Source organism: Pinus tabuliformis, chromosome 5_2 (genome assembly GCF_031772625.1).
Source record: "Pinus tabuliformis cultivar Carrire ecotype Pingquan chromosome 5_2, CPIR1, whole genome shotgun sequence".
NCBI lineage: Eukaryota > Viridiplantae > Streptophyta > Pinopsida > Pinales > Pinaceae > Pinus > Pinus tabuliformis.
Window position 1 is genome coordinate 487,279,753 of NC_142306.1, and position 20,709 is coordinate 487,300,461.

The window sequence follows — 20,709 nt, forward strand, 5'->3', positions numbered from 1 at the left end:
CATGCCTTGATTTAGGAGCCTACCTTTTGTTCATGGGAACCTATTTTTCATTGTCAACAAGTATTCCCTTAGTTGTGAATAATTACCTTTGCATGTAGTGCATACAATGACTTGACTAAGTTATCTTGATGATAATTGAGTCTTGTCTATGTCAACTAAACTACATCTTAACACAAGACATCTCATGCCTTGATCTTGCACCTATTGTCAGTCTTCCCTTTAGGAATTGTGCAATGCACTGTCACTCGAAACTGTGTTATGCCTTAAGGATAAAAAATGTGAAATTATTCAAGACAGACAGCCATTGAGCACAAAAATTGCGCTAACCCTCTCATAGTTAAGATTACGCAATGCACTGAGACAGTGAACTACGTAATCCCTTTTTGTTGGGAATTATGTAGTTCCTTCTACGAGTGCGAATGTGTAGTTTCCTAGAATAGGATAAGTTCTCTTCCATAGGTAATAGGGAGTGAATAATTAATGTTTGACAAGTGGCACAAAGTTGTTATTTTTTATCTCAATACAAGTGTCCCTTTTTCCTTGATTTTAGGCATGTACGTCATAAACCCTAATCTAACCCTGTGGGGGCTAGATTTACATAATATATGATCTCCGAGCTCATTTGAACATTTGAAATTTAAGCTCTAGCCTTCCCAATGAGATCAATGAGATTTCAACTTAGTTTGCAGTTCTTTTCTAGGTAATTTTTGCATGTGCCACTTCTTATTGCTTTTGCTCTTTATGAGTGTTACTTTTCCCATTTATTTTCATAGTAGTTGGCATTTATATGGTTATTATCTTGTACAATTTTTGTTTCAGTCCATCATTCACTTTTTATAAGTATCGCATTGACTTCTTGATTTTTTCCTACGAGTAGTTGTTGTTGTTTAGCCATTTTATGCATGTGTGCTTTTCCTTTTGCATTATTGTTTTTGGCCTGTGTCATTGATTGATTTCACTTAAATTGAGTCTGATCTACACTTATTCTTGACTTGACATTCATATCTTGAAGTTTCTCTCTCTCCTTTCGGGGCGGATCTGTGCAATATCGAGCGACTGTTTCTCCTTTCAACTGTGAATTTCGCAATCTTAAGGCTCAAAATTCATCCTTGGCCTCTAATACTACACAATGTGTAGTCACAAGCTTGCCCAACTATGCATTGTGTAGTATGAAGCCTCAAGAATCAACATTGGCCACTGAGACTGTGCAATTCACAGTCTCTTCCCTCAGTCTTCTCAGATGAGACTGCACATTATGTAGTCTCAAGCCTCAAGCTCCTCCCTTGTCTATTGAGACCGCACTGTGTATTTCATAAGCTTAGTCAGCCTCCCTAAGCTTAGAAACTACACAATCCCTCTCTAGTAAGTGTGTTGTTGCTTTGACCTTAATGAATGAACTAATCTTCTTAGTCTAATTTGTTCTTTACATGGGTGTATCTTTTGATTACAAGTGCTACAGGTTTTGAGAACATCTCTCTTTTTCATCATCATGCTTCTAAAGAGATCAACCTCAAAAGAAATTACACAAAGAAGCACTGGTGAATTAGTGGAGAGTACTCCAGTCACCATACCTATTCTATCTAACACTCAACTCTCCATAGAAAAGGATTCAAATATTACATGGCATACAGTTAAGGATGCATTCACATCTACCAGTTTCAAAGTAGACCTAGAGGACAGACATGTATACAAAAATGTCTAGAAGTTAGGATTTCATAAAGCTGAATGCAGGTTCCCGGTCTTCCCTTAGGCATATATCATCAAGTGGATCATGTCACACATAGGAACCAAGAGCATGACTCTCAACAGTGTCAGTGGACAACTGCTTGCCTCTTATCTGGCCCATGATATTCATCTCATGTATCATTTGCCTAAGCTTGAAGCATACATGGATTCTCATTTTTATGTAGTCACCAGTTATTTGAGTACCAAGGATGTCACCAAAACTTAGGTGAAAGAGCCATCTAATTTCCGCCAAACACCTAGTAATACGTATAAGAATAAATCTCTTAGAAAGGTGTTTTGGTACCTGATTGTATTATGTTTCCATATATATGGTCAAAAGAGTATTGAAACCTTACATGAAGGTTGGGTTTATATATTGCATCATATTTTCAATGAGGGGAAGGTGTTCAACTGATCGGATCTATTGGCTCAACAACTTAAGATACATGTAACTAATGCGAAGAACCCTCTGAAGGGAAACAAAGCTATAATTTATAGGTTCATACCTACTGGATGGTATATGTGCTTAGAATTATTTCCCTAACATGAGCTAGACTTGGACACCAAAATAACTTATTGTTCATATATATTACAAGTTGCTTTCAGAGTCTAGTTATAGAGTATTTATGGAGAAGCTAGTTGACCACTTCCTCATAGTATTGTATCAGATGATCTTTGAGGAAGATTCACCTTGTATGTCCCATGAGCCTATGGACTCAATTGCATAAAATGCCGATTGGTTTGCCTCACCAGATGGCATTTAACTCAAGGTGTTTAGTTTTTAGAAGTCCTCGCATATTTTACCAAGGTCTGCCACCAACAAATTGGTCATGCAAGAGATTGTGTACCATATTTCCATAGGCTTATCAATAGTATTGCAAAGGGAAAAGAAATCACCTTGGACCACTCTTCCTTTGTAGGTGGGATCTTACGAGATGAAGAACTTAAAGGCTACCGAAATCAAAGGTAATGAGATGGATAACTTCAGGATTGACCTTATGGATACCACCTATATGACCCCAGAATATTTTGCAAGAAGCATTGTGCTAAGATACATTCCAACTGGCCAAGTGGGGTCTACTCTAGGCCTGAGGAGGAGAAGATTAATAACAGTTATAATGCTTATAGGCCCCATGCATCATTCATCTAGGAAGGTCCTTCGCATGTGACTATGGAACACGATGCTACTCTGGAACCAATCCCACCAAAGACCATAACCCATTGAGCATAAAGTATAAAAGGAAGGTTGTACATAGTCCAACAAAGGAGAAAATATGAAAATACAAAGCAGATTCAACTATTTTGAAAGTGGAAATGGTGACAGAGAGAAAGAGGAAACAGAAGAGGAAAGAAGAATAACAGGGACAAAAAGAAGAACAAGAGAAGAAAGAACAAGAGGAAAGGTAGATACAAGAAGAAGAAATGGAAAGAAAGGAAGAATAAGAAACAATGTTGAAGTAAACATAGGAAAAGCAAAACAAAATCAGCTACAAGAAGAAGAAGGAAAATAATATAAGGATACAGAACTTACCTAGGAGATTTAAGAATTGATAGTTATTCAAGACATCTAGATTGAGCCGAAGTAATAGAAACAAAATGTTGATCTTATGCCCAGCTAAGAACATGTCATCATTTAGTCTCCATTGCCTCTTGCAGAAGGACACATTTAAGATGATGAAGAGGAGAATGTTCCTCTTGATGACAGTCCAAAATCCAGTCATGGATATTTACAGCTTAACTTTTGATGAGCTTCAGAGGAAGATTGTGCAAGCAAGAAAGAAGCATTTTCTAGATGACCTCACACATCTTGCTTTCATCAAGGAAAAGGTGATTGTAATGGACACTAAAAAATTCCTGAAGCTATTGTCGTAGCTAACTTAGCCTTTATCAGAGCTTCTAAGGAAAACACAAAGTTTTTAATGACTGAGAATAGAGAATTGGCACATAATTTGGAGGCTGCAAGGAAATAGATAGAATAAATCCAAGAAAAGACTCAGAATATGGCTCCCGTACAGGTGTACTTAGAAGAGCTTCAGGAAACTATACTTGGTAAAGTACTAGCATTAGGAGAAACTATGAGGAGACTCTGTTAAGAGTTGGTCATCATGCATAAAGTAGTTGTCCTTTGCATGACATGTAGAGGAAATCAAGGGAGAATGAAAAAGCCATCAATGTCATTCACACAGCTATCACTAAAGTACATGAATGGGAAATGAAGTATATAGATGCATCACCTAAGTTGGTTAAGAAAAAAACATTCCAAGAGTTGGAGAAAGTTGAATTTCATATGATTCTACAAGAAACAAACAACTCATCATTTCCATATCCAACATCTTGTCCTATCATGCATGGTTATACAATAGTGTGGATTCTCTGGTAAACTCTCCTAAGATCCCTTCATTAGACACATCCATGGAATCAAGAGATAGAAATGTGGTCAGACAATAGGTTTTAGAATACTTGGACTAGTTGATGTAGGTTACTACCAAAGAGGACCTAGAAATCAATAAGCATCACATGCAAAAATATATTGGTGGCCCTGCCAAGATCAAGACCATGTTGTTCTTACTCAAAAAGGAGACACAAACTAGTTCCAAAAATTTATAGCTAGATGTGATGGAAGCCAGAGTCCACTTTCATCCTAATCCCTTCATAAAGTTTGAGGAGATCATCGCACAATACAAAGCTTGGCACCGCAATGTCACTAAAGATATACAAGTTGAAGTTGTCGAGCTAGAATTTCCTCAAACTCAAGCTTAATACGTTATTTTGTCTTATAGGCTCTACCCTTTTGTTGATGGTGTTGGATCTGCCAAAATTCAGGGAATATCCCTGATATGAAGTCCCAATTATACCTCACACCATTTTGTGTAGGATTCCCATCCGATATGATAGCACGACTGCCATTTACTTAGAGATTTGCCTCAACACTTGTTGTTCATCACATGAGAGTGTTGCACTGATATCTTCAAAAATCAAGGTGAGTGTGTATGGTGAGTGTGTAACATAACTGTGTCTAGGTTCTCTTACTGCAAAGGGGGGAAATGAAGTGAGCCTCTAAGTGAGAGGTAATAGTACCACCCAAGAAGAGACACACGCGAAATAGAAAGGTTTGTTTGGCATCCAGTGGAATAGTCCACAACAGATGTGGCATTCGTTAAAAAAAAGTACAATGGAAGACACCTCCACCATCTAGAAGAGTATTCCACAACAAATGTGATAGTCGTTATAACTAGTAAGCGAGGAAGGTTTGACTAGTATCCTGCGGAGTAGTCCACAAGGATGAGACAATAGTGATAACCAATACATCACATTCCCAACAAGGTAAGTATTAAAATAACCGAAATAGTTCAACTATATTAGTACATGTGAAACAAACATGAATTAAAAATTCCGAAAGAATAGTCTTACAAACATCCACAAGACATGCATGAAAACGTGTTGGCCTAAACATGCTTTTGTATTAAGCAAAAGTTCCAAGACACATATTTACATCATACATCACTAACCCTAGTAGTGGGACATTGGAGCCACTCCTCACTCCTCAAAGAATTGACTGAAAACTCTCTATGCTTCGTGGGAGGAGCCAAGGTGAAAATTCCATGCTCATACAATAAGGGGGGTATATATAACCAAGGGTGATGCTTGACCCTTATCACTCTTGGACTACCCTCATGACTATTCAACTTCCTATGGCTTTTCAACTGACATGACTCTTGGTATCATGTGTGACCATTGGACTTCCACTTTACATTACATTCGATTTACAACAAATATGGCCCATAATGGTGATGTGGCCTTTGACAACTAATGACACAACTTGACATGACACTGGTGACATGGACTGGCTTGTTGTGGTGGCGATGTCAAGTTGTTCTTGTTGCTGAGTGATGGATGTGTCTTTGGATGTGCTTTATTTTATCCTCTGCATGGCTTGATGATGCATATCTTCAATGATATTTGGTCTTGAAAGGTGGTTGCATGCATGTGTTCCCTTTGCATGTCTTGGATGAGCTTATTTTGTCCATCCAGCTGCAAGTGAGTCTTCTAGCATGCTCACTCCTTCTTCATCTCCTTCATTGTCTTGCCATGATCTAACAATGTACCTATTCCTGCAATTCACTCATGGCGGGATGACATTTGTCTAAGATGATGCATTGTTATCCATGGATTAGGCCTGGGACAGATGACAAGATGGGAAAGAGGACCTAGTAACTACACATTGTGCAGTTCCAAGTGACAGGGAGGGAGATTGGTCAATGAGACTACATAGAGCATAGCTCAGGCTTGGTTGGGGAACTCCGGAGAACAATCTTCACTGCCGGGAAAAATTTCACAGAGGCCACTAGGAGGTAGGATTGTGTAGTTGAGATCATCAGTGGTAGCTGCAAGGTGGGACCCTGAGAGGCAGGTATGCACATTTTTCTGAGCGAAGGAAGGACTGGGTAACAGAGGGGGTAGATAGGACATACCTACATAGTTTTTGGGACCAGTGAGTCCCAACTGAGGGAGGATATTGGGGGACACTTTTGTGCAATTCTAGGAAGCAAGGAAAGATTGGATCCCTACGAGGTTCCAACAGGTAGGGAGGAGGCTTGATGATTGATCTTGCGAAATGCACAGTTTAGGTCAGGCTTGAGGCAACTTCTACACAATTATGGGGAGGAAGACAGGTTGCTTAGCTCTAGAATTGTGCAGTGCAACTTCACTAGGGGGCAGTGAGAGCTGAGACTACGTAGTGTGCAGCTCATTCAGGGTCCGGTAAAAGAGATTTTTCTGGTCGGAAGTATTTTCAGGAAAATGGTTAAGTGTATGAGGCAAGTGAACTTGTGAGGAACTTGACATTTTGATCACACACTTGGCATACTTCAATGACATGACAACATAGACGACTGGAACAACAAGACAAATCATTACCCTCTATGAGATTGTCTAGAACCAAAAGTGAAAAGTGAGACACTTGAGATAGACCTTATTACGATCGTGATGACACTTGTGCAATAATGCTTAAGAGTTTTTGTATGAGTACAACCAATGTTTACATAGCTACGATGACTTAAACACACAAAGACACACCATTGAAATCACCCAAAAAGGACCGCAAGCATGATAAAGCAATCAAACATGCCAAAAGACAACAGTTGATCAAGCAAGCAGAAGGGGTGGAAAGACTTTGAAGGAGCTCATGGAATGAGCTCGAGTGTCTACAACCATCAAGGAAAAACCAAGGCTTGATTGCAAGCCAAAATTTTGGAGGGTGTTGCAGCCGCTACAACACCTTCTTCATCTCATATGGGTTTTTGTAATATTGTATTTGAAATAAATATGTAAGTGGAAGTCCAAGTGTTAATTGTGGAATGTGAAAGGTCATTTGTTAGTAAAAACAAATAAGTCAAAGAGTCATGAGGGGAGTCCAAAGGTCATAAAGAGAGGTGAATGGAAATCTCATATGTTTATAAATACACCCTCATAACTCATACAAATGGCTTGAAATTGAAAAATATTGGGAGCTTTTTATGAAGCCTTGGCTTCTCCTTTTTAGCATAGGAGGATTATCTTTCTTTGAAGAAGTAAGTGTTGGCTTCATGTTCAACTATTGGGGTTAGTGTCTTGTCAATTGTAAATGCATGTCTGGAACTTTAACTCTTAATAAAAGCTAAGAGTCAACACGTCTTCATGCATATGTTGTGGATGTAGTAAGACTATTATTTTTATATTTGTGGTACATGTTATTTCATTTACTCTAATTCATATGAACTAATTCGTTTTCTCTAATATGAATCTTGTTGAATGTGAAATGTTATGTTATTTCGATCACTGTTATCTTGTGAACTATTTTGCAGGTTAACTAATGATTCTCTTTTATTTCTTGTGTGTCTCTTTTAAGATAAGTACTATTACATGCTTCTAAGGGGCTCACTTTTCCTCCCTTTGATGTGATGGAACCTCTCATGCATTACACTTGACACTTCACAAAGTTATACACTTATTTCAACCAAATTCATGTATATATTGTTCTTTGTGTTTGTCACAACCAAGGCACATCATTAAACCCACTACTTTGACAATAGATTGTATTCCAGTTTAGGCTCCTTCTCCAAACAATGTGAGATCTAATTGGGAATTCACATTGGGGAGACCGCATCCTCTATTGGTGGCTTCCAACACCATCAATAGGTTTTTTGGTGCTAGAAGGAGGGCCAGATGACAAGTTGATCCCATGAATTTTGTTTGAACCTCTTTTACCTTTAAATGGTTTCTTCCCAAATCTTAAGCCCAACGTGTTTTTCCATATTTACAAATATGAAAGTTCCCTTAGGGATAATTTAGGACTTTTCAATTAAATATGAAATTTTATGGTGATGGTGGAACAACCATCCTTGAGCATACCTCTCACTTTATTGAATTTTACAATTATCATTAAATTGATTGTGAGGATATTTCTTGCAGGATGTTCATCCTTATGTTTGAATTTCATGTAAAATAATGGTTGTCTACATTGTCAACCACCTCCATTCACTCTTTCGAACATCTTATCAAGGGGCTTCATCATGCCTTTGATAGGTATGATTATGAATGCATTTATAGGAAAATCATTTGTACTAGAAAAGAACCTAATGGATCTATCGAATATTTTTATGATTGTTTCATTCACTTATGTTATGAATTTTCTGAGGATGACATAGACTGGAATTTTTGAAAGAGAAGTTTAAGTATCTTGTTCATATTTCTTCAAATCCATCTGAATTTGAATATTTTGAAAGTCTCCCAACATTTCTTGGTTATGGATTTCTCGAATTTGTAGAAGAAATTTTCTCTGCTATGGTTTACTCTTCATCTTCTTCTCATTATTCATTAAATCAAACAACTCCATGCACACAAGTTGAGGTTATAGAACTTGAAATTCAATTTGTTGATTCACCACCATCTTCTCCTACGTCACATATTCAAAATTTGAATGCAAGTTCTAATTTCAAATCTGATTTTATTACTAATACCTTTTATGCTCATTCTCCATTGATTATCTCTTTTGATCCTCTTAATATTGAGTTTTCACATCAACCTGTTATAATAACTTTTTCTAATTCTCAATAGGATCATGTTCAAGATGGAGTCTGTGATAACCAAGAAACTTGTGATATATTTCATACTAATTATGTGTGGGATGTTGATTTTGAACAATATTTTGTGATGGAATATGTTATTTCTGATAATCCTTCCAATTCTTTCTCACCTCTCACTCATTATCCTGGCATTTTCCATGAACCTATCGCAATTGTCACATCTTTCGGTGAGTTAGTATTTGACAATGCCATTTCTAATTACAATCCAAAATGGTGCGATATCAGTTTCACATCAAAGTTGGATGAGGAAAAATTATGCCTTCATGATCTATCTCATCATTTATTCTCTCAATCTAAAAAAACAGGGAATGGAATTTTTAGTTTTTAATCAGTCCCTCTCTATCATTCATCATATCATGATGAGTACTTTCCTTTTGAGAAAGAAAATTTTGATCATGGTTATCTAAATGCTTTTATTGGTTCATCTAGTGATGACACTTTATTTCTAATCGTTGATTATTCCAAGCCACTGATATTTGATGATTTATCCTCAGATAACTTGGAACCATGTCAAGATGTCAAGACACTTCATCTTATCCCGATGGTTATGCTAGGATCTCGTAATATTGATGATTATTCCAATCATGATAAGGTTGACATTCTTCCTCACAAGAATCCTCATCAAGTGATAAAAAAAAACTAAATGAACCTATCTTTCAGTCTCAAGACCCTTCACCTCTCTATCATGATCCTATTGCTCAATGGTTGGAGGAATCATACTTGGCTAACCCTTTTGCAAAACACAAGTTCTTGTCTTTCTTTATATTCACCAAGTTTTGAAGTTTGAATGAATGCTTTGATCTGAGAGTTTGGAACAATATATCTACACAACTTGATGCATTAGCAAAATATTTTGAACATGCTTTCTTAACATACTTTTTTGCTTGCACTTTCTATCTTTGGATTTTAGAACATGCCATGTTTTATCTTTCTTGTCATGTGATTTTCTTGAGGATATTTCTTGTTATTGATTCCCTTGTTGATATAGGTTAAGAAATGCTTCGATGGCTACATTATAAGTTTTATTTTACGTAAGCCCTAGTCTATCCTTTGTAATTTTAGAGTAGGGTTAGCTTGGTTGAGTTTAGTTTGCTTTCTATTTTCTTTTCCTGTCCTTTTCTGTAACAACCCTGGTGAAAATTCCATGTCAAGAAATGCTTCGATGGCTACACTATAAGTTTTATTTTACGTAAGCCCTAGTCTATCCTTTGTAATTTTAGAGTAGGGTTAGTTTGGTTGAGTTTATTTTGCTTTCTATTTTTTTTTTCCTGTCCTTTTCTGTAACAACCCTAGTGAAAATTCCATGTAATAAAATTTAATAAAGGAAAAAAAAAATAACCACAGTTGATGGGACACTTATTCCAAGTTGAATGTTGGTCAATACATCCTAGCATGGGTGTTCATTTGGTTATTAATGGCTAAGAAAATTGGCAAAGGAAATGGAAAATGAAAAATGGCATTTTTGGCACATTTGTTTATGAAAATAATGGAAATTAGGAGAAAATAGGAGGTGAAAGGTCACGGGTTGCATGTGAGGAGGAAAATTAAGGAAAATAATGGAAAATGAAAAAATAAAGGCCTAATTCATAAAAATTATTCTAAGGATCAGTTGGTAACCTTTTGTCAGTGCAGTGTTGAAGCTCTCTCATTATCCTCTCTCTCTCATTCTCTTGGATACGTAGAGTTTTCTTGGAGCACTCTTGAAGGGTGTGGCATACTTGGTGTTTTGGAGCAAGAAGGAAAAGGAAGGGTAGGTAAGCGCAAGAGGACATCAGGATCAATAGATACAATAAGTTTTTCTTGGAGGTACCAAGTTGCATGTATGTTTTCCTCACTATTTTTGGCATGCATGTAGTTTGTTGGTTGTTGAGGCAAATTATTTACCTATCATTTAATTGTCAACCCAAGGGTTTCATAAAACTTGCGAAGCATTCATGCACTGTATATGATAGAAATTAACTTCCAATTTAGATCAATCTAGCTATGAAACCAATTAACGACAAACCAAATTCACCTATTCTAATTCAACAGTCAACTCAAAAGAAATGATAGTACATCGCGTAGAATGGAAACCTTAATCGATCATACTTGCAGGAATTGAAATTCCATGAAATGAAATCTACTCTAAGGGATCATGTGTGCATTATGAAATTAGGATCCTATGAAATGAATAATCAAAACCACATGAAATGAAATGAAAGCAAAAGCAATCATACTTAACCTCTCACACAAGAAAATATATGAAAGCAAGTAAAAACAATCGCTCTTAACCTCTAGATAGGAAAGAAAATAAAAACAGTCACTCTTAAACTCTAGATAGAAAAGCAAATAAAAGCAATCGCTCTTAACCTCTAGATAGGAAATCAAATAAAAACAATCACTATTACCTCTCACAAAAGAAAATATATGAAAGAAATAAAAATAATCACTCCTAACCTCTCACATAGGAAAAGATATGAAAGAAATAAATCTTAATCTATGAAAAACAATAAATCTTAATCTATGAAAAACAATAAATCTCACACATTGTAGGTGGCCAATCCAAAAGCATGAGAGATGGCAAGTTGAGAGGCTCCCAATGCAAGCATTACCAGAAAGAGGTGAACATCACTCATGAGCATGGTGCTAAATCTAAATTCCATTCATAAGTAATCTTAACCTGGACACCCGAGTATCTCCAACTTTACACATGCCTTTGAAAGGAGGAGGCTCTCCTATTTATACAAAAACATAAGAAGCTACATCATTAATGGAGGTCCATTATTCTCTCCCTAGATTCCTAGAAAATCTCATAGAGTTACAACTCAAATAGGTAATGATGAGACACATATAGAGTTACAAGTCAAATAGGTAATGATGAGACACATATAGAGTTACAAGTCAAATAGGTAATGATGAGACACATATCCTCTTTGACCTTTATCTAAATCTTCTTCCATATCTTGAAGGGAATTCAAATTTTAGCATTGGATGCCACATAAGGGTGCCTTGGAAGCTTCCAAATGACCTACACGTGTCATGAAACTCAAGCCACTTTTATTTATTAGAAATTATATGTCATTTTTCTAAGTTTTAACCATAATTCATTTAAAATACTGGAAATCATTAGCTTTTGTGAAACACAAAGGTAACTCCATGTAATCATGAAAATGGAGGCTAATGAAAGATTATATGGCTATGAAGTTGCGACATGTGAGTGAAATGGTGACGATAAAGGTGAAAGTGGATTATATTTTGAAGACATTTTGGAGACTCTATATTATTTGTGATCTATCATTGGCATGGAGGATGGTTGGGATTGATAGTTGATTTCCTACCCTTGACATTTCTTGGATAGACATGGAGATTGTGGGTTCATTTCATTGTTTTGTATTGGTTGGTTCTCATGTTTCCTTAGCTTGGGTTGAGTTACTAGTCCTGGAACCTTGGTTGGTACAAATGCTCTAGAACCCTGGAAGGCTTGGATAGAGACCAATCTGATGGTGGTTTTGTGATGTCTGACCGTGAGGTGGAATCACTGATTTGATGGGTTGAGGTGGAGGGCCTCTAGAGGCCCTGGATGGTTTCAAGTTGTTGTGTTCTATGAGATCCCACATTCATTCTTGGAATATGGCACAAGGGTTAATGGATGAAAATATATTTGGCTCAACCATTCTATGGTTGGGTCGAACGTGGAAATCCCATCCCGGGTTTGGATTTTGTATCATCAATATGAGGTTATTTCTCCTTGTTTTTCTATGAGTGTTATATTTGTTTATATGTCGATCATATGGCTATGATTTCATTAGTATTTTTGTTGCTATTATGCTAGTTACATATGTGTTTTATGAAAACAACTATGTATGGATGTCATCATGTTTTTATGTGTTTTATGGCAGCAGTTATGTATGGTTGTCAGTAGTTAATGTGTTGAGGCATCAATTCCTCTTAGTGATTCTTATCTAAGTATGAGACCCCTATGCTCAAATTTGTTATTTACACATATAGATTACATATTCGTGATATGTTTAATGAAATTATTTTCATCACTAGTAGGAGTCTAGTCAAGGTATTATTCAAGTAATTACATTTATAATGTCATTTCCTTGTTATCTTATTGTTTTAAAGGTGTCATTCAATTATGGGCAGTGACTTGGGCTTTGGGTCTAAAAAAGTGGCTCAAATCTAGGGGGCACTAGCAAAGCACTATGCAAAATAGTCCCTGGACGCTAGGTTACAATCTTGTGAGAGCGTCCAAAGGTCCCTGGACGTTGGCATGCCCATAGCATGAGAGCATCCAGAGGTCATGTGGTCAAAAATATCAATGGGACTTAGGGGAAGATTGGCAGCAAGGTTGGGTTGGTTCCTGAGGGTCCTAATGTTGATGTTGAAATTATTTATGGTGTGTTTCCATCAGTTCCACTTCCTTAATGTGACTTAGGAGTTCGAATCATATCATATTGGCCTCTCACCTCATGTTTACCCTGGATGGTCAGTTTCTTGGGTATATGTGGGTGGAGGGTGTTACATTTTCTCTCTTTCATTTTGTTGTAATAAGCCTTGCATGAGACCATGCTCTGCTTCTAAAATGAGCATGACAAAGTTCAATAGGACATTGTACAATTGTCATTTCTTGGCTTTCTGTTTCCTCCTTCTCTTTGCATGGGCCTTGTATCTTTTATTAGAATATGTTTGGATGGAATATACGTTCTTTCTCAGAGAAAACCTCAGTGAAATTATGGTGCTTGAAGCTATTACTAGTACTCTCTTCTCTAACTGATATTTATATTTGATCAGTTCTATCTCTTCAGACAATTTGAGTAGATAAAGGAGGGGGTGAAACTTGAACAAGTGGATTGTATTTCGAAGGTGTATAAACATCCTTCTTTAAAGTGACAACCTGTTTTATTGTCAATAAGTCGGGATCGCTCTTCTGTCCCATAAAATAAATAAGTGTCGATGCAAAAATATTTAATTTATGAAAAAAAAAAAGAGTGAAAGAAGAGAAAGGCTTCCTACATAGGGAGGTGAAGCAAGAAAATCCATCAAGGTACTGTCCAGGCCCACTGGTAGTGAAGAAACGTTTGTGTCCCTGAATTGACTTTGTCGGGGTACTGTCCAGGCTTGTTGGCAGCAGAGAAACACTAGAGATTAAAACCAATACGATGATAATCCTTTCCCAATTGTGCATCTATATACTCCCCATCCCCAATCAAAACAACTATGTTTGACTTGCTTTTGTTAGTGTTTCATTGATGAAAAAAATAAGGGCACTATATCTTTAGCTCTTGCAAAGTAAACAAGTGTGGCAACCAATGAAATCAACAATACTTGTTGAAGAGTGAGACCTCATTTATAGAGTTAGACCCATAAAAAGAGCTAGAGTTCTACCAGTGTGTCGCGAAGTGTTGTAGCTGCTACAACCCCCCTTCCAATTTTTTCCCATGCCTTGATTTTTGATCCTATCGTCTGTTTGTAGGAACCTATTTTTCATTATTTACAAGTATTCCTTTGGTTTTGAAGACTTACCCTTGCATGCAGTGCTTGAAATGACTTGAATAGGCTATCTTGATGATAGCTGAGCCTTGTCTATGTTAACTACACTACATCTTAACATAATCCATCCCCTGCATTGATATTTTACCTACTGTTGGTCTTCCCTATAGGAACTGTGCAATCCATTATCACTAGAAACTGCATTATGCCTTAAGGATCAAAACTATGCAATTCTTCAAGACGGACAACCATTGAGCACAAAAAATATGCTATCCCTCTCTCATAGTCAAGACTATGAAATCCAGTGAGACAGTGAACTGTGTAATCCCTTATTACTGGGAATTGTTGAGTTCCTTCTGCCAGTGTGAATGTGCAGTTTCCTAGAATAAGCTAATTTCTTGTCCCTAGATAATAGGGAGTGCATAATTAATGTTTTAAAAGTGGCACAAAGTTTTTATTTTTGATCTTAAGACGAGTGTCATTTTTTCCTTGATTTTAGGCATGTACATCATAAACCATAACCTAACCCGGTGGGGGCTATATATTTATAATTTATTCTCTTAGATCTCATTTTCATGTCCAAAATTGAATCTCTATTCTTCCCAACTGTGGAGCTATAAAAAGGGTCTCTTTCACCTCTAATTACCTCACATTAGTTGTCAATCCAGGAACGTTTTGTTATTTCAAAGACTGTCTCAGTCTGAGGCTATCATTTGTCAGAGTAATGCTAGTAGTACAGTGTTCAGAAATACAAGAGTAAACGGATGCTTGTTTACAGTATACTACTTCAAAAGATTAAACTACACATTCAGAAAACTAAGCAAGTTATCAGTCAAGGGTTCAGTAGCAGTAACTCATCCCTCTGTAAACTGATGGGACTAAGGTAAATCAGAGAACAGATCGTGGATCTGGGAGCCAGGTAGTAAATGTCAGTGCTCACTACAGCCCTGGATCATTCGTCACACCAAAATAACAAAGAATAGGAAATAGAATGACAGATAAGAAATGGAACATCGAAATAAGAAATAGATCGGCAAATCCGAAATAGAACAACAAACAGGAAACTGTAACAGCAACTAAGTCTAGCAAGCAGTAACACCTTAGCCTACAAGATCAAATGCACGAATTGTGACCTACAGGAATCAAATGGCAATCCTTCACTCTTAAGGATGAATTGAACAACACACCAAAATGGAACAGCACTGATCAATGACGAATTATAGAACAGTACTTCAAAACCATATATGCACATGGCACACCTTGATAGTAACCTGATCTCAGCAAACCAGTTATCACTCTTAGTTATAAAAGATTACGACTGCATTCCAGAATGGAACAACAATGTCTATAGATCCAACAATCGCAAAGAACATGATCGCTAAGATGAATTCCGTAATATCAATGAATAAGTGCATAACATAGAGGCTCTGTAATTGAACAGCAACAATATTCTGTAAAGACTGATAGTATTATATCAACACTTAGAAAAACAGTGATATGTTGCAGAGTCAATGCGATAGTTTTGTCTCAGTAAAGTAAACATAACAGAGCATGTGATGTAAACTAACAAAACACATCAGATTACCAAATAACGCTGATAAGAAAACCACGCATAAACCAAACATAATAATATAGGAGCAAGTGTCCTCCAGAGCCGAGCCCTTAGCCTCCAGGAGTACACCGCTTGAAGTAATTCCAGACTCAGGGATGAAATAGCAACCGAGTTTGTATTAATGCATAAAATAGAACTACAATAGATCAATTCTCAATGATACTCGATGCTCAAAGTTCCACTCTTCAGAGAAATTACATAAAACATAAGGATTCGACCCCCTCGAGCTAACGGTGCTGCCCCTTTTATAATGATGAAAGCAGAGATGTCTAGGTGCAAAAATAGTTAAAGCAGCGAGCCCTCAGGATCAAAGGATCCTGAGGGATTCGTCGAACCATTAGTTCTTAGTTATCTCTTTTCCTTCTTGCACCGAGCCGACATCTCCACTTCCTTTCCAGGGCTGATTCGCTTTGATCTATTTTGCCTTGTTTGCATATGGTTCCCCGTCAAAGGGACAGCGGTTAACCCGGCCTTGTTCTTTCCTTCAGCACGGCAGTCTTTTGTTTTCCCTTCTTTCTGCATAAGAAAATGACAATTGTCAGTGTTTCCACTTTGCACATTAATCTCACAGGTTTCATTACAATTTCTTATCATTTTCCTAGTTCATGATGCAAAAGGTTTGTAAGTTCTAATGAAAATATGCTGAAATAATTACCAAAAACATACCTTCTTTAGTACTCCACACACCCCCCTGCTTACCCTTTTTCATGCCCTCATGAAAACATTGTAGTTGACATGTAAGGCAGTGAGGGAGTAGGCTGGAGATGGAATCTCATGTGGAGGTCTACAGCCATGATGCATAACTAGGTGTTCAAAGAAATGGCTTGTCTGACCCTCAGGCATCTCATACAGGGCTTGGTACCCAGGTGCAGGGTGCCAAATAATTGGACTCCGAAACCTATATCCTAACCAAGATGGCCCTGCCCTCAAAATGACTTCGCCATAGAGGTGCAAGCGGTCAGCAGCTAACTTAAAATTTTCATACTTAAATGGCTCCCTAAGTTGGATATTCAGATTAGAGATCTGATATCGAAATTTAGCCGCATCAATAGCAAGGTCTTTAATAGTGAAAAAGTATTATATTCCTTGCTGATTGATTGCTGTGTGAATGGGTCCTAATGCTTCAATTACACCTGGAGTCTTCATGAGGTTCCTATGTTCTCTCCACAACTATACTGGATTCCAAGGCTCAGCTCTTACCCACAAATCTAATCCGTTTTCTTGCCTTTGGAAAGCGTTATAGGCTTTAAGCCATTTAATTTGATTAACCCCAAATGAAATAAATGCCTGCAATTGGATATACCCAACAAAAGGCCGAGGGTTCAGCTCGGTCTCCTAGTCTAATACAAGGTTATGTAACTAAAACTCACATAGTGTCTTTGAACTTTTACCCCGTAGTGCTTACAACAGTTTATAAAATCATTGAGGGTATTAATTTGTATGGGAGCACCTACTTTAATAGCCTTTATTTTCAATTGCCAATATCGTTCCATTAAAAACAAGGCATAATTCTTAGCAAGGGCTCTACATGCTAGGACATCATTGTACAAATAACATAAGGTATCCATCTGCTTGATAACTATATCTAACCTACGAGTTACCTTCACGAATTTTTCTTCTTCCCTTCGCTACCCTTCAAAGGCCTGGCTTTCGGATAGATTGATGTTCCTAAGCTATTGCTGTAGCTCCTCATACCTTTCCCGAGGGACCGTTTGCTCTCTGAGCTTTTCTGTTGTTTGCTGAGCTTGCGTCAAACCCTCCCATAGGGTTTTCGTTTCTCAGATCTCTTTCCCATGCGACAGTGGAGACCGGGAGTTTTACCTGAATTTTCCTATAATGCTATTTTGTGTTCATGACCCTTATCACTCCCGAGGGTGGTGCCACTGTCTGAATTTCCTTATCATAGGTCAATCTATCATCCATTTCTATCTTAACGTGGATATCAAGCGAATGATGTTCCTTTTTAATTTGAACAGTAGGCTGCTTCTCAACAACATCCCATTTTTCGACAGCATTTTTAACAGCAGGGTGGACTCTAGTCCTTCGTTCATTTGTCTTGAGGGGTTTTTCTGGATCAATTGCATGTTTCCTCCCCGAAGTCCTTTTTACCCTTTTCCTTGCTTTCAAAATCCTGATTTGCTATCGAAGCTGGACTATTACATTCAGTAGTCACTGTTGTTCTTTCTGTAATTTCTTAATTTCCTCAATTTCCTTAGAAGGAACAGCAGACTGTTCACTGCGACCTGGACTATGATCAATTCCCTGATTTTGTTTCTAGGGTGCTTCTTTGTTGCTCTGCTATGGCTGCTCCAGCACAAGAACCCTAGCTGGTTCTGTTATTTCTTGGGTGACTTCCTTTTCTGCCCCCTTCCTCTGGAGTTTCTTCTGGTGTCGTCTGGCTAGGAATGGATTGTTCCTGTTCTGCATCTCCTGTCATGTTTTCATCATGAACGGGCTGACTCTCCTCTTCTACTTCCTCTGCATGTGATTCTTCAGGTGCATTTCCCTCCTGAGCAGAGTGTTCTTTTGGTTCTTCTTCAGCATGGAGGTCTGATGGGCTAGAAGATTGGCCATATTCACCCATATTGGCCAAAACTTTGGCCAATTCATCTTCTCTCAATGGATCTTGCACTGGGCTGCCTTCCTGCTGTCCCGTTTCCTCCTCCTACTCAGATTGCTCGGTTTCTTCCTCATTTTCTCCTCCCTCATTTTCCTGCATTACTTTCTCATTGTTTTCTTCTTCTAATCGTGGGGGTTGCTTATCCCCTTTATCTTCTATCTCTACCGGTTGGCTGGTATTTCCTTGGGGCTTCTCTAACCTCCCTCGCAGCCATGCTAGTCCGACCGATTTCCTTCATTTTTCTGGACGCTCAGGTGTACTGGTGGCATGTTTACGTTTCGAGGATGGTGTGGTCAATCTTCCATCAATTATGGAAATTAGCTCTTCCCAGCTGCTCTGCTGTTGAGTAAGGCTATGGCTGACTATTAACCGTATCAACCCATGATGACTAACAACTGATTCTACATGTTGTGCCTTTTTCATGCTCCATGCAACATCATGCAGTAATGAATTCAAGAATGCAGGTAAATTTACAGAGCATTTTTGTTTTAACACAGCTAAAAGTTTAAGGTGCCATGGTCTTACCACGTCTTTTCTTCCTTCACAGGTGATGTAGCTTTGAATGGTCCTTGCCAATTCCACCCACGGTTCTCCTAATGCTACTAGTAGAACCCCCTTTCCTCTAATTGTCAAGCTCTGGCCTTCGTCCTGGAAGGTTTCTATAATCTTCTGCAACCTCTCCTTCTTTAGCGTCCATACAGGCCCAGTGGCTGGCAGTCCTAAGACCTCTGCGATTATGTCATCAGTGACTACTATGTGTCTCCCCTCACTATGGAGTGATCCTCTTGCAAGTTCTGCAAGAATTCAATTGCTACAGTCTCATTGGGTTCCTGTAAGCGATTGAAATAAGTTAGCCACCCGGCTCTTGCCAGGATTTCCCGTGCAGCATCAGAGACTGTTAACACCAGCGGTTCTCTCCGAATTGATCTCCCTCCCATGTTTATAGTTTTGTGTGAAATCTCAAAATTTTGACAATGGAACGGTAGTTGTTCACACCGTTAGAAACACAGATAGGTTGACAGACGTGAGAATCGCTCAAAATATAATGTTGCGGAATATACAATGGAAATGGCTTAGGAACAGCAAGTCATGCAAAAAATAAAAAATAGTATACTATTGAGTCGTGTTATTCCCAAGTACGCAGTTTCCTGAATGCGGTCTGACACGTCATCCAAGGAATGATGAGGTTAACCTCCCCCCCCGCAATGTGATAGGCCATCCTGGCCGTCAAATAAAGGAGCGGTGTGCCAGTCTGTTCTGAAGCGAGTCATAGAGGAACAACATATGGCAATCTGCCATGTTTACAAAGGTAGCAGATTACCGAAATCGAGGTGTCAAGTTGGATCGCTTAATAAGTAAGATACTGTTGTGATATGATGTGGGGCTGGGAGGATAGGACATCTGCCGTACATATCGAGTCTCATGCGGTCATTGTCAACTGCTCTGTCATGATTGGTGATAATAGATTCCATGCGTTGTATGGTTCAGAAAATAATATGCATTCATCTTATATGATTGATTACTAAGGTATAAGAAACAGAAGGGTGCTAATAACTACCTATTGCTGTAAATAATGTGACTTCAATACCATTAACAGTGCTCTGCTGCCGACAGGTATCCATAACCTTGGCAGAGTTGTTTATTTCACCCATGGAACCATGATCCTTTATGTATGCTTAGGAAGTGTTGTGTGATGTCAAAATGTAGGCCATTATGCTGGCTTGGTGACCAGTTAGCCATAATGCCATTCACGAGGAAGGAGCAAAAGGTGGGCAGGCCGGCTCATGATGAGACCTCCTGTTCCAAGGGTTCTTTATTTGATATACCTTTTGTACCATATCCCTGGTTTGGTGGCCATAGTGGGAATGCCACTTCACTTTCTTCCTCATGATCATGGTAGGCTGGCTCTTGGTGAGACCCCCTATCCTGCATTTGACAATTTTATATAAACAAGTCAGTTTGCTCTTTTTTCTCTTTTTTTTTTCTTTTTCATAAAGTACTATCCCATTTATACACAAAGGATGGTTCAACACTCCTTAAGAGTGGGAATGGTGGAAGAAGTCTTAACATCTCAATAGAGAGATATAAACCCTTTGCTCTTATTCCTGAATAATAATCAAAGAGGATTTAAAATGAACCAACATGATAAAGAT